A 13,505-nucleotide genomic window follows, 5' to 3' on the forward strand; every position below is an offset into this window, starting at 1 on the left:
ATCCGTTAGCGCATGTAGATCTTTTACATCTTTTACACCGTTTGAATCCGTGGACCTAAAATACCTCTCGCTCAAAACCGTTTTTCTGATTGCTCTGTCTTCAGTAAAACGTGTGGGGGATCTACATGCGCTATCCGTTAGCGCATGTAGATCTCTTTATTTCGTTTGGCGGGCGCACCAAGGGTCTCGCCACCTCGAAACAGAGCCTATCCAGATGGATAGTGGACGCTATTGCAGCAGCTTATGCGTCCAAACGCCTGCAGTGCCCTATAGGCATCAGGGCCCATTCCACAAGAAGCATGGCTTCATCGTGGGCTTGGTCCAGCGGGATTTCCATCCACGACATTTGTATGGCGGCAGGCTGGGCCTCCCCCTCCACATTCGTGAGGTTTTATAACCTGGAAGTTCCCGCCTTGCAGGCTAAACTTTTATCAGTATAAGTGGTATGTATGTTCTGCCCAGTTGTCATGTGCAGACTACTCTCATGTACTACTAGCTCTTCTGGTTGAGCTGCACTACGGGATGAGATTCTCTATACATAGACCGGCGGAGCCGCTCTGTGTCCCCCTATCTTATGCTTGCGCATTTGTGTTGGCCCGCGCTGCTGGCCGCCTATTCGCCTTACAGCTGCATAAAGGGGTGATGCTCTCTATACATAGACCGGCGGGGCCGCTCTATTTTCTTCCCTATAATGTGCTTATGTACTTGTACAGGTCCGCGCTGCTGGCCGTCTTTTCCATGTGTTATACATAGACCGGCAGAGCCGCTCTGTGTTCCCATGAAGTGCTTATGACATGTGCTGGCCCGCGTTGCTGGCCGCCTGTTCCCGCATGTTATGCTCCCCGGGCTTCCCCGGGACTCATGCATTGGATGCTCGGCGTGCACGGCATTGACAAGGGGTTCCCGTAGCGTAAGCTAACTTACGCAATATGAGAGAACCTCTCGTAAGAGAACGTACTCGGTTACCTAACATAACCTCGGTTCTCTCTAGAAGAGGGAACGAGTATTGCGTAACCTGCCGTGCTCGCACCACGAGCTTATTCGCTTCAGTCTATGAAAACCAGAGATCAGCCTGTTGAGCCCTTCCTTATATACGCTAAGTCACACCCATTCTGGCGGGCTGTGACGCGTAGAGGGCGCGAAGTCACGCGGGGCTCACCGGTAGGCTGCTGCAGTTGCTGCAGGTCAGCCAATGAGCACGCTGATACAGCCTGCTATGGTCTGCTGGCTGCCGCACTGCGTTGACAATAAATGCAAAATTAAGGATAATTTTTGGCTTCAGGTCTCGAGAAAAGAAGACTTTACCCGTAGTGTAAGCTAACTTACGCAATACTCGTTCCCTCTTCTAGAGAGAACCGAGGTTACGTTAGGTAACCGAGTACGTTTTATAGTCACCATGCGGAGAATTCGCTCAAAATGTATGTTCAGAATCAACATGAGTTTTATCCTTTCGCAAATCCCCTCATAAACAACAAAGTATAGACGCGATATAAATAAGAGATTCACTGTGCAGTGCGGACAACTTCAGTGTTTATGCCGAGAGTTTTAGTGAGAGTGCAGAACGCGGTAAGTAAGTGATGGCTCAAAGGGAGCGCTATTGACAATCTAAATAATTGTTTTGTTTTTCATGCTTCTAGAGCACCAGTGGTTACATTCACTCTATAAATGATAAAGAGTGATAACTGCATTTAAATGTGGGAGTGAATCCGCTAAATTATAGTCTTGTGAGTCATGAAATTGCAATGATTGACACAGTAACCATAGCAACATTTTGGTGTCTAATAATGTTATGATTTTTGTTAAATTTACACTTTAGTCATAAGTTTACATACACACCTTGCAGTGAAAATACATCTCCAAAATGTTATTTTTTGTTATTTTTTAATAAGAAGGATCATAAACATTTCTATTTATTACTGCCATGAAAAAGCTTTTTCACATAACAGATGTTTAATAGCCTAGTCCACAAGACAAAATACAAACACAAAATACAAGACAAATTACATAGGCTTGATTTTAATATTGTGTGTAATTACCTGTATGATTTTTTTTTTTTTTTTTTTTAATGGTTGTTTATGAGGAAAAATCCTCCAGCTCCTGCACATTCTTTGCTTTTCCAGCATCTTCTGCATATTTGACTCCTTACTAGCAGTGACTATGATTGTGAGATCCATCTTCTCACACTGGTGACAACTGAGGGACTCATACACAACTATTACAAACCCTGCAAACATTTAGTGATGCTCAAGAAGGAAGCATCTGTTAGGACCCAGGGGTGTAAACTTTTGAACTGTATCATTGGTGTAAATTGTTCTTATTTTGTTTAAAAATTAATTAATTAATTTAGCCCTGCCCTTCAGAGGCTAAATAAGATATTAGCATGTAAAACAAAATAAGAAAAATTTAAACCACCATCATCTTGCTCAAAAGTTTACCCCTGGCTCTTAATGCATTGTGTTGCATTCTTGTGCATTACCTTGCAGATTCTGAAAGATGTAAAATAGGTAAACGTATGACTGTAACTATACATTGCAATCATTTTGTAAGGCTTAAAATATTCATTTAATAGCTCAGAGTGTTGAGACTTTTCTCCGGAATTTGATTGACAGGCGATCTGACCAATCATACTGCAGATACCCACCATTTTTGTCCAACAAACAAAACAAAACCAGTTAGTAGATTAAAGTCAGTGGACTTGAACTTGAAAAATGGTGTATTGATTTCTTTTTGCAGTTCTGATGTTCATTCATGTTTAATTCATGATATAACTAGAAGAGATTATCAGTTTTCACTGTGTGAGAACATGTGAAGTGAGAGCAGAATGGCTTGTCGGACATAGCAACAGTAACTAAGAGGGGTGGGTCTTTGTGAAAGGTCAATTTCAAATCATTTAAATCTTTGTGGACTCGGCCGGGCTCGACTCGGATGTTAAGGATTCGGACTCAAGTCCGACTCGGCCCTCTTTGGACTCGGACTTGGACTCGGACTCGATTGTTAAGGACTTGGACTCGACTCAGACTCGATAAAGGTGGACTCGGACCCAACACTACTGATGTGTAATGCTCCATATTTTATTCAATGACTGTTTCAATCTCTCATTTGTTCATCAGACCAAAAAGCTTTGGGTTAGTTACAGGTTTTAGGTTTTGGTTCTGATGTCACAGCACTCATAAAGCATTGCTGTGCACATTAAATAATTATTTTTTTAATCAGCATTTTTTTCTTGTTTTCCTGTAAAAAAAGAAAAAAAAATTCTAAACAAATTTAAAGCTGTAGTCCGTAGTTTTTCTTCTTTGTTGCCATCTCTGTTCGAAATCTGCAATTCCAGTTATGCCTAGTTCACACTACACAACTTTAAACGTCGGCAGATCGCTGTGCTGTTTAGACTACATGACTTGCTCTGGAGTCTTGAAGTCGTTGTGGTGTTTACACTATGTGACATGTAAATGTATGTAAATGTTCTGCAACAGGGGGTTACACACTACACGAGCTGACAACAACTCTGTCACCCAACAACTCTATCCGGTCCCAAAACCACATTTTGTCACAAAAACATGCGCAAGAAGTGGAATGGGAAATGGCGCATTGTCTATTTGAAAATAGACGGTGGGACAAAATTGGCGGTAAGAAAAAAAAAAAAAAAAATATATATATATATGTATATATATATATATATATATATATATATACACACATACATACATACATACATACATACATACATACACACACACACACACACACACACACACACACACACATATATATATATATACACATACATACATACATACATACATATATATTGTTTGCGCAATGATCTGTTTAGAACCCAGAAAAAAAAAAAGAATATGGGTGAAAGGATGGATACGCACACGCGGGCAGCAGGGGTTGTCTGTCAGAGAGAGTTGGAGGTGAGTAAAACATTATAATGAAAAAGCAGCTGCCTGTTGTGGTTTGGCAATGATAGTTACAAATACAAAAGGCTTTTGTAATGTCATAACAAGCTGATCATTGGCTGTTGCTCGTCGCAACACGTGACACCACAGGCTATAGAGTCGGCCGACAGCTCCAGATATTTGGCATGCTAGATATTTGTCTGGCGTCGGCGATGTCAGCGAGCATTTTTGATGCGTTGTTAAGAATTTCACACCTAAAGATTGGCGAGCACGGATCACCCGCAGATTTGCACGCGATTACAGCCCAACTTGTCGGCGAGCTCGTTAACTTGCAAATCGGGCTTAAAATCCTGTAGTGTGAACTAGCCATTATAGCACTTGCATCCTCCAACACAACTCTTACGCTACTTCTAGGTTCTAATGGAGTGGGGTGGAAAGATATCAAAAATTATGCTGGAGATCAGATTTTAAATACAGAAACAACACTTTACTGTAACACAGAAAACATAAAAACAGTAGTTCAGATCAGTGGGGGATAAAACACAGGTAACAAAAGGTAAGAAAGTAAAACACACTTTTCTCTTTTTTGTGTTCTAGATTAGGGATAATTTAATCTTATAAATACACCCTGCGTGCAGTTGTATAGCACGGCAGAGTATGCAATGCTCATTCCCATTATCTCAGGGAACCGAGGTTACGTCAGTAACCGGAGCGTTCCCTTCTGAAACGGTCTTTCACATTGCGTGAATCATGCATTGGGGAACGATATACCCTGTAGTGAACTGCAGACACGATGACACCAGAGGTCCCCACTTCACAACAGGAGTCCCTTTGTGCCACGTGATTAAGAAGACAGAAGGATGTGATAGGACCCTCAAAGACAACTGTAGGACTATGGTAATCAGGACTGCCAGAGGTGACGATATCAATGACCCATGGTCACGGGCTAATCTAATCACCAGTTGCCCATTGTTCACCTCAACCCTCCATTCCTTAGACCAAGGTGTGAACGACCATAGAATGCCCAGGGCCACCAAACCAGTTCTGGTTAGAACACGGTAGGAACAAAGAAAGGCCCTAAGAAAAAGACAATCTTTATAAACATTGGCTTAAAACCACAAAAATGGTCAGGAAACTGTAAGGAAGATGTCCTACATATTTCCTTATTCATCCAGGGAACTGTGCGCACAGTGGAAACCACACCTGGAATAACAGCCAATGTAATCTTACCCACTAACACTGAAATGGACATCTGGGTGATTCCTCAACTAATGTACATCAAGTCTGGACTCTATGAGTTCAGCACACTGCCACAAGGACTTTGAGAAAGGTTTGGAAAGGACATAAAGCATTTCAAAGGTTCTACAGACACTGTTAAATTTACCTGTGTGTTTTGGGACAATGCAACAAGCTCCACAGGGTGGAAAGGTGGGACATGATAGATGGATACTTGGAATGCAATGACCCAGTCACACCACTACAGTAGGAACGCAGGAATTAGTAAACCCCTCCCCAAATGGAAGTAATAAAAGCTTTCCCAAGCGAACACACCCTCGTTATACGTATAGCATGACCAAGGTAATACTCTCGCAATTAAACCTTCACCCGCATGGACCTTCAAGCAGCTCAACCGCTTCTGCAGAGGACTTCGGCTTCAGCAATCAACGCTTGACATGCACGACTCTTGCCTTTGGAACCTCTAGCCTGCAAAGGATCCTGCGGATCGACCACCGCCTGACCTACAGTTCTCTGGATTGCACAAGGACCAGCAGTGAACCTCCAGTACTCAGTGCGGCTCTGCAATTGTTGGAAAGTAATCCACTCTACCCCCACTGGGAGCAGAAAAATTCCAGTGGAAGACATAGCCCATCGCCGGACTGATTACCCGACCATGTGGAACGTAAATATAAGCTAACCAAACCTCTTCCCAAAGGCCTTGGCATTTGGTTGTTGCTATATGAGATTTCTATTTGTATAGAGACTGTATCTAGGATCAGTGTATACAGATAGATACATTAGACACGTTATCTGTATTCATAGTAAATGCTTATTTACTATTTCATTCTAGCATCCAGAAAGACCACAATTGACTCATAGACTTCTAATTACCCATTCATTGCTTCGTCCAATCCGTTGCTCTTCTACTTGGCATTCATTTTGTTAACGTCCATTTGTGTAGTTGTTTGTAGTTTGATTATTGATAACATTTTCTTAGTAGTTTAGTTGTTTTTCCTCAGTAGTTTAGTCATTTTCCTTAGTAGTAGGCTATATAGTGAGTGTGATATTTTACTCTTGTATATCTTTTTGTTAATACATTTATTTTTATTGCAAACTGTGTCATGTGTTGATAATCAGAGGCTCTACAAGCTCGCCAGAATCTCACTAAATCCATCAGTTTGATCAGATGACAAACTTCCTATAATTTCTATAATTTTAATTCTTTCAACAATCTTCCATGATTGTTCTTTATTGTCAAGGTGAAATTCCTTGGCTAGTGCCCTGTAATATAGGAAGGAATCATCTGACACACTCACCTTAGGTGACGTGTGACCAAAAACTCAATATTAATATTAATACAAAATATTAATATTAATATTTAAGACCATAAATCACTAAAACCCAAAGAACCATGCTATAAGCTAAGAACATAAGCTGTCCTACGAGCCCAGCCCTAGGGCGCCACTACGAGGGCCCTTAGGAAACATAGGCTAACTAGTGAGACTCAGGCCACGAGGCTGGAGCCTCAGCAAATACTGACTAGACTACTATTGGGCTGCAAGAAAGTTAAGTGGACAAGATCTGTGCCTGCAGGGCAGGGACGTCCAGGTTATAAAACCTAATGAAGGTAGACGGCAAAGACCATCTGGCTGCCGCACAAATATCCCCAATGGAGACTCCACTCCATATGCTGGGGCCGTAAGATGGCTGCTTGAAGTGGGTCAAACAAAGGGCTTCGAAGGGCCCAAAGGACCGTGGACAGGTCCCAGACCGGAACAGTATGAGGACGAGGCGGGTTAAGTCATCTGGCTCCCCTCAAAAACTAAGTCGTTCCTTCCTACAGACTGATCAGGTACGAGGGTGTGATTTGCCGCTATGGCCACCATGTATACTTTGAGCGTGGAAGGGGTATGCCCCTTATCCAGCAGCTCCTGTAAGAAGGACAGAATGGTCAATACCTCACAAGAGGATGCAATTAGTCAGAGAAGACAGACCACTTAAGGGTTTAGCGGCGTCTCGTAGATGGAGCTTCGGCCTCTGCTATAGTGTTAGGCACAGGGAGCTGCAAAGGCTCCTGTCGAGGGACCACAGATGTAGGCTCCATAGCTCGGGTTGGGGATGCCAAATGGGACGTTCTCGACTGAGAGAGAAGGTCTTTCCTCAGTGGAATCGGCCACGGAGCTGTTGATGACAGCTGTATCAGCTCGAGGAACCACGACTGGTTTCGCCAGAATGGAGCCACCAGGAGGACTAAGCATCTGATCTCCCTGATTTGCCTGATGACCTGAGGGAGCAGAGTGATCTGGGGGAAATCATATAGGCGAGCTTTGGACCATTCCTGGGCCAACGCGTCCTGTTCCCTCGAGAAAAATGTCGGGCAATGAGAGTTGTCTTCTGAGATGAAGATGTCTACCTCTGCCCTCCTGAAGATCTTCTAAATCATCTGGGATCTCCATTCTCCTGTAGACACCCCACCCTGGGACAGCATGTCCGCTCCTTGGTTCAGCCTGCCCAGCACGTGCACCACCCTCAGGGAGCCCAGGTTACACTGTGCCCATAGGTGTCACACCATCTTGTAAAGAGACCAAATCCTGAGGCCGCCCTGGCGATTTATTAAGGCCACCACCGTCATGTTGTCCTAATGGACGGGGATGTGGTGCTCCTCTAGGGCTGGCAGGAAGGTTTTGAGAGCCAGGAAAACCTTCCTCCTGGAGGTCAGTCCTCCTGGAGGCCAGTCCTGGAAGTCAGGAAGTGGCGCAAATCGAAAGATCCTACTGACCTTGGTCTTTATCAATCCCTCCTCTCTTCCTTCTCTGCTAATATCTCTACTGCTAAAATGACTTACTATCACAACAAAATTAACAATTTTTCTGACTCTCACATGCTTTTCAAAACCTTCTCCTCTCTTCTAAACCCTCCTCCTCCTCCTTCATCAACCCTAACAGCTGACGATTTTGCCACATTCTTCATAAACAAAACAACCACCATAAGCGGCCAAGTTACCAAACCACAAAGTGACCCTCCTTTTCTCTGCTTTCAGAGGCTGAAGTCTCCAAACTCCTCCTTTCCAATCGCCCTACTACATGTCCCCTTGATCCTATTCCCACTAATCTATTTCAAGCCATTTCTTCCTCAGTTGTACCTGCACTCACGCACATCATAAACGCCTCTCTTCACACACTTTTCCCACAGCATTTAAGCAGGCTCGGGTAACCCCACTGCTTAAGAAACCCACTCTAAATCCAGCACATCTGGAAAATTACAGACTAGTATCCCTTTTTCCATTAGTCGCAAAAACATTTGAATGAGTTGTTTTCAACCAGATCTCTTCCTTTCTTATACAGAACAAACTCCTGGACTACAACCAGTCTGGTTTCAAAAGCGGACACTCAACTGAGACTGCCCTGCTCTCGGTAATGCGCTCTGAGACTGGCAAGAGCAGCTTCCAAATCCTCAGTTCTCATCCTGCTGGATCTGTCTGCTGCCTTTGACACAGTTAACCACCAGATCCTCCTGTCAATTTTAAAGACGAAGGGCATCTCGGAAACCACACTACAATGGTTCAAGTCTTACCTCTCAGGTAGGTCCTTCAGGGTGTCGTGGAGGGGTGAGGTGTCCAAGACCCAACATCTAGCTACTGGGGTGCCTCAGGGCTCAGTGCTTGGACCACTTCTCTTCTCCATCTACATGACATCACTAGGATCTGTGACTTTTCCTATCACTGCTACGCTGATGACACACAACTCTACCTCTCATTCCAGCCTGATGATCCGACGGTTTCTGCTCGCATCTCAGCCTGCCTGACAAACATTTCTGGATGGATGAAGGACCACCACCTTCAACTAAACCTTGCAAAGAAAGAGTCGCTTGTGGGCCCGGCCAACCAAACACTACACCACACCACAACTTCTCCATTCAGCTAGGTTCGTCATCCTTAACTCCATCAAGGTCAGCCAGGAACCTTGGAATTGTGATTGATGATCAATTTAACTTTACAGATCACATTGCCAGAACTGCCCGGTCCTGCAGATTTGCCTTATACAACATTAGGAGGATTGGGCCCTTCCTATCAGAGCATGCTACACAACTCCTTGTCCAGGCACTTGTTCTATCCAGACTTGACTATTGTAATGCTTTCCCAGCAGGTCTTCCAGCTTGCACTGTCAAACCTCTTCAACTGATCCAAAATGCTACAGCTAGAGTGGTCTTTAACGAGCCGAAGAGAGCACACGTCACTCCTCTCCTTACAAAATTGCACGGTTGCCAGTTGCCGCTCGCATTAAAAATTTAAGTCACTGATTTTGCCTACAGAACAACCACTGGCTCTGCTCCCTCCTACCTAAACTCATTACTTCAGACTTACGTGCCATCCAGAAACTTGCACTCTGCAAGTGAATGCCGTCTTGTGGTGCTATCTCAAAGAGGCACAAAATCTCTTTCTCTGGTCTGTTCCATGCTGGTGGAATGACCTGCCCAATTCAACCAGAGCTGCTGAGTCCGTGGCCATTTTCAAGAAACGTCTGAAGACGCATCTTTTTTGGCAACACTTGATCCATTAACTAACACTTTATCTTCTATTCTATATCTATTATCTAAAAAAAACAAAAAAAAAACGTAGTGCGTTAGATTAAACTGGGAAGGGTCATAGCACTTGCATATTGCTGTCCTATTGTTAGTTTAACTGCTTCTATTGTTCTCATTTGTAAGTTGCTTTGGATAAAAGCGTCTGCTAAATGAATAAATGTAAATGTAATTGGACGCCTGTCTGATATAGGTGTGACACAGCAACGGTCCACCTTGAAGTGAAAATGTCCCTGACGCCAAGCAGTGGGCGGAGCTCAAGCTTTTAGCCTGTACAGTACAGTACAGTGAGGCATGCAGGATATGGACCGGCGTGAGTTCACTTAGTCCCGTCTGCTCAGCCCTGCAACTCCATTGTTTCTTCCTCTCAGGCTTCTGAGAGAGAGAGAACGGTGGAGAACGAGGGGCGGGTCCCCAAGTGAGTGCAGCGAGCGCACCTAGCAGTGAGAGTCCGTCTTGGTGAACGTGGCTTAGCATGGGCATGGCCCCGGCAAGATATGCGCTCAGAAGCGCGGCATTTTGAAACAAAACGTCAGCGAAAATATGCTCTTTTAGAATGAAATATGCTCTATTAGCCTAACCTGATAGTCGTAGAGGAGAAGCGCCATTCTCACCTGCCGAGGTGTCAGCGCTGTCCTTAGCTGCTGTGCTGTCAGCGCAGTTCTCGTCATGCAGTGCAAGAGATGGTTTGAATGAGTGCAGTCACGGCATAGACACGTCCCAGGCAAGCGATGCACTCAGTGTGCTCATCCGAACTACATCCGTTTTGGCGGGTTAAAATGCCATAGGTTTGTGCAGCCGCATAAACAGGGACAAATCAGGCTTCAGTATTAGGAGAAAATGGACTTTCCTCAAAACGTGATACATGCAATGAACTGCTTCGAAAGGGAACCGGGTTGGCCCACCATCTTTGTTTCCGCATCATGCACATCTTCATATACTCACCACGGAAGAATCTTTGTCCAAATGGATCATAAAACCTGACCAAACAGCTGTCATTCACCCAAATGTATTCCCTTTATGTTGCCGACTAAGTAAGCATTAGTATGCCTTTCGTTTAGAGTCTTAAAATCAACTTTTAACAAGTTCAACATTAATCTCCTCTCGATTTCTCTGCTTCTCCTCTCTTGTTCTGTCTCGCTTACATTTACGTAAGTGATTCTCTTAATGGGGAAGCATCAATACAATTCCTTATAGGTATATTTTTATTCAAATTTTCCTGAACTCTTAATGAAACGTATACTTTTAATCCATTTACTTATGAACTATGTAATATTGTATTATCTTTTATATTATAATATTATGAATCGTTGTAGTTATCTATTTATTTATACTCATTTAAATCATATTTTAATGTGAGTTACACTTACATATGTTATCACTTGTTTCTACTTCTTCACATTTGTTTCCAGTCTTGTTTTGATCAGGAGATTCAGTACTCTTTCAGAAGATGCTTAATAGCACCCCCTACCGTATAACAGTGAAAACATGGAAAGCCAGAAATTTTCTTCAATGGAAGTGTTGTCTCATTAATGATGGAAAATGATATCAATAGTGGGGAAAGAGTTAATAATTTTTTCTTATATGTCCTATTTGTCTTTCCCCATTGGCAAAGTGCTTTTTATCATTTTCAAATATAATTCAAGATTTATAATATCTCATGCAACTTTGCTTCTCAAATATATATAAAAGACCTTCTCAGATATATAAAGACCAATCACAATCAATATCTAAATAAATGTAATGAAGACCTAATGAGAACGAGAACGATTTGTAATCAGGCTCAAATGGAAAATATAACTGGAACCATTCCTTACCGTTCTTAGGCCCGCTCGGCCCGATAGTGGAAAAGCAGCTAATGTCAAAGTAAATGGGAGATTTTCGAAATTTAAGCTTAAAGTTTTTTTTTTTTTTTTAATATAGTGTTTACAAAATAGCAAAGTCCAAATAAGTCCTACTATTAACAAATCTAACATAAAAGACCATTGATGACACCAAGTCTGCATTGATAAGTATGCAAGGCCTCATCGGGGTCAAGCGACAAATGTAAAGGACAGAACAAATCACATTAAGATTTGTTAAGGGCTTAAGAGATGAACTAGCTGAAGGTAAAGAGAAAGAAAAAAGAGGGAGCAGGTAATGAATCTGACATTTTCCATAGAGGTTGTGCTGACGAAGCAGATGGAAATGCCAGCTTGAATGGTTCCCCCTTCTCCGTTTTGCTCTCCACACCATGCTTTCCATGAATTTTACACTTTTGGACACTGGATTTGTGAGAGAGCTTCAAATCAGGGCTGATCTCTCTCTCTTTCCCTCTGTCTCTCTCTCTCAATTACTCTGTCATTCTCCCTTTCGGATTTACACACACACTTTTCTCTACATTACAAATGAGCCTGCAGTAAAATTAATGTTCTGTAACCATCCCGCTAACTGCAGGTACCCTGTTTCTGCACTGACGGCAGCTAATGCCCTTGATCTTTCATTAGGAGTCCACCTAAAGAACCTCAGGGAAAGCCAGTGGAGCGAGGGAGAGGAGGACAGAAAGCCCTTCCATCAGCAGCCAAGTCTGTCCATCCGGAATTTACTATAGAAAGGACTTCAAATACTTTGTAATTCTCCATTAACTTTCATGCCATTTCTCCTGCACCACATGAAGCAATAGCAATTCTATTAAAACGTTTCTGTATTTTCTAGTATATTAATGTTCACAAAATAGTGTAGTTACTTGATTGTGTCTATGAAGTTTGGTGTGGTTATTTGAGTACATGTGATTGTTCAGTTTTAAATTAAAATTAATTAAATTAAAAGTTAAATAAAATCAACAACTTAACACACATTCCTGGATTTATTTTTAAATGATAAATCAGAGTGCATTATATATATATATATATATATATATATATATATATATAATTTTTTTTTTTTTTTTTTGGCTGATGTCACTGAAGCTAGAAAATACACAACCATTTGTGGACAGTAAGTTAAAAAAAAAAGAAAAAAGAAATTAAATGCTTTTATTCAGCAAGGATGCATTAAATTGGTCAAATGGACAGTAAAGACTTACATTGTTACAAAAAAAAAGTTCTTATGAACGTTCTATTAATCAAAGAATCATGAAGAAAAAAATTTCACTTTTTTTTTACCATCACAACTGAGTTCAATATTGATAATAAGAAATGTTTTTTGAGCACTAAATCATTATATTAGAATGATTTCTGAAGGATCATGTGACACTGAAGTCTGGAGTAATGGTGCTGAAAATTCAGCTTTACCATCACAGGAATAAATTACATTTGAAAGTATATTCAAATAGAAACCTTAGTTATTTTAAATTGTAATAATATTACATATTAATGCTTTTACTGTATTTCTGCTCAAATAATTGAGTTCTCTCTGGTGAAGTATGCAGGACTTCTCCAAGCTCACGTTCATCTGCCTCCACTTTTGAGTGCCCACAACTCAAAATCCAGTCATCAGCTGATCCATAGAAAACAAGTCCGTGCCCTACATTTTTTTCTTTTTTGATAATCCATTACACTCGGATATACATCACAATGCATAAGAAAAGGTTTCAGATCCAAATCTGTCTTAACATCGAGTCACCAATTCCCATGTAGGTTGTTGTGTATTGAGTAACTTGCTCTGACAGGAAGTTTACCACATTGGAAGGGGCATTTTAAAATTTGAGGTGAAGGAGAAGACACATGGACCACTAAGCACTTGGCGTTATCATTTTTCACATGGTGTAGCAGTCAAACCCTCCTATTAGTCAGCTTTGTATGGTGCAGCCACCTGCAGACAGAAGAG

The sequence above is a fragment of the Squalius cephalus genome (genome assembly GCF_949319135.1).
Source record: "Squalius cephalus genome assembly, chromosome: 20".
Classification (NCBI taxonomy): Eukaryota; Metazoa; Chordata; class Actinopteri; order Cypriniformes; family Leuciscidae; genus Squalius; species Squalius cephalus.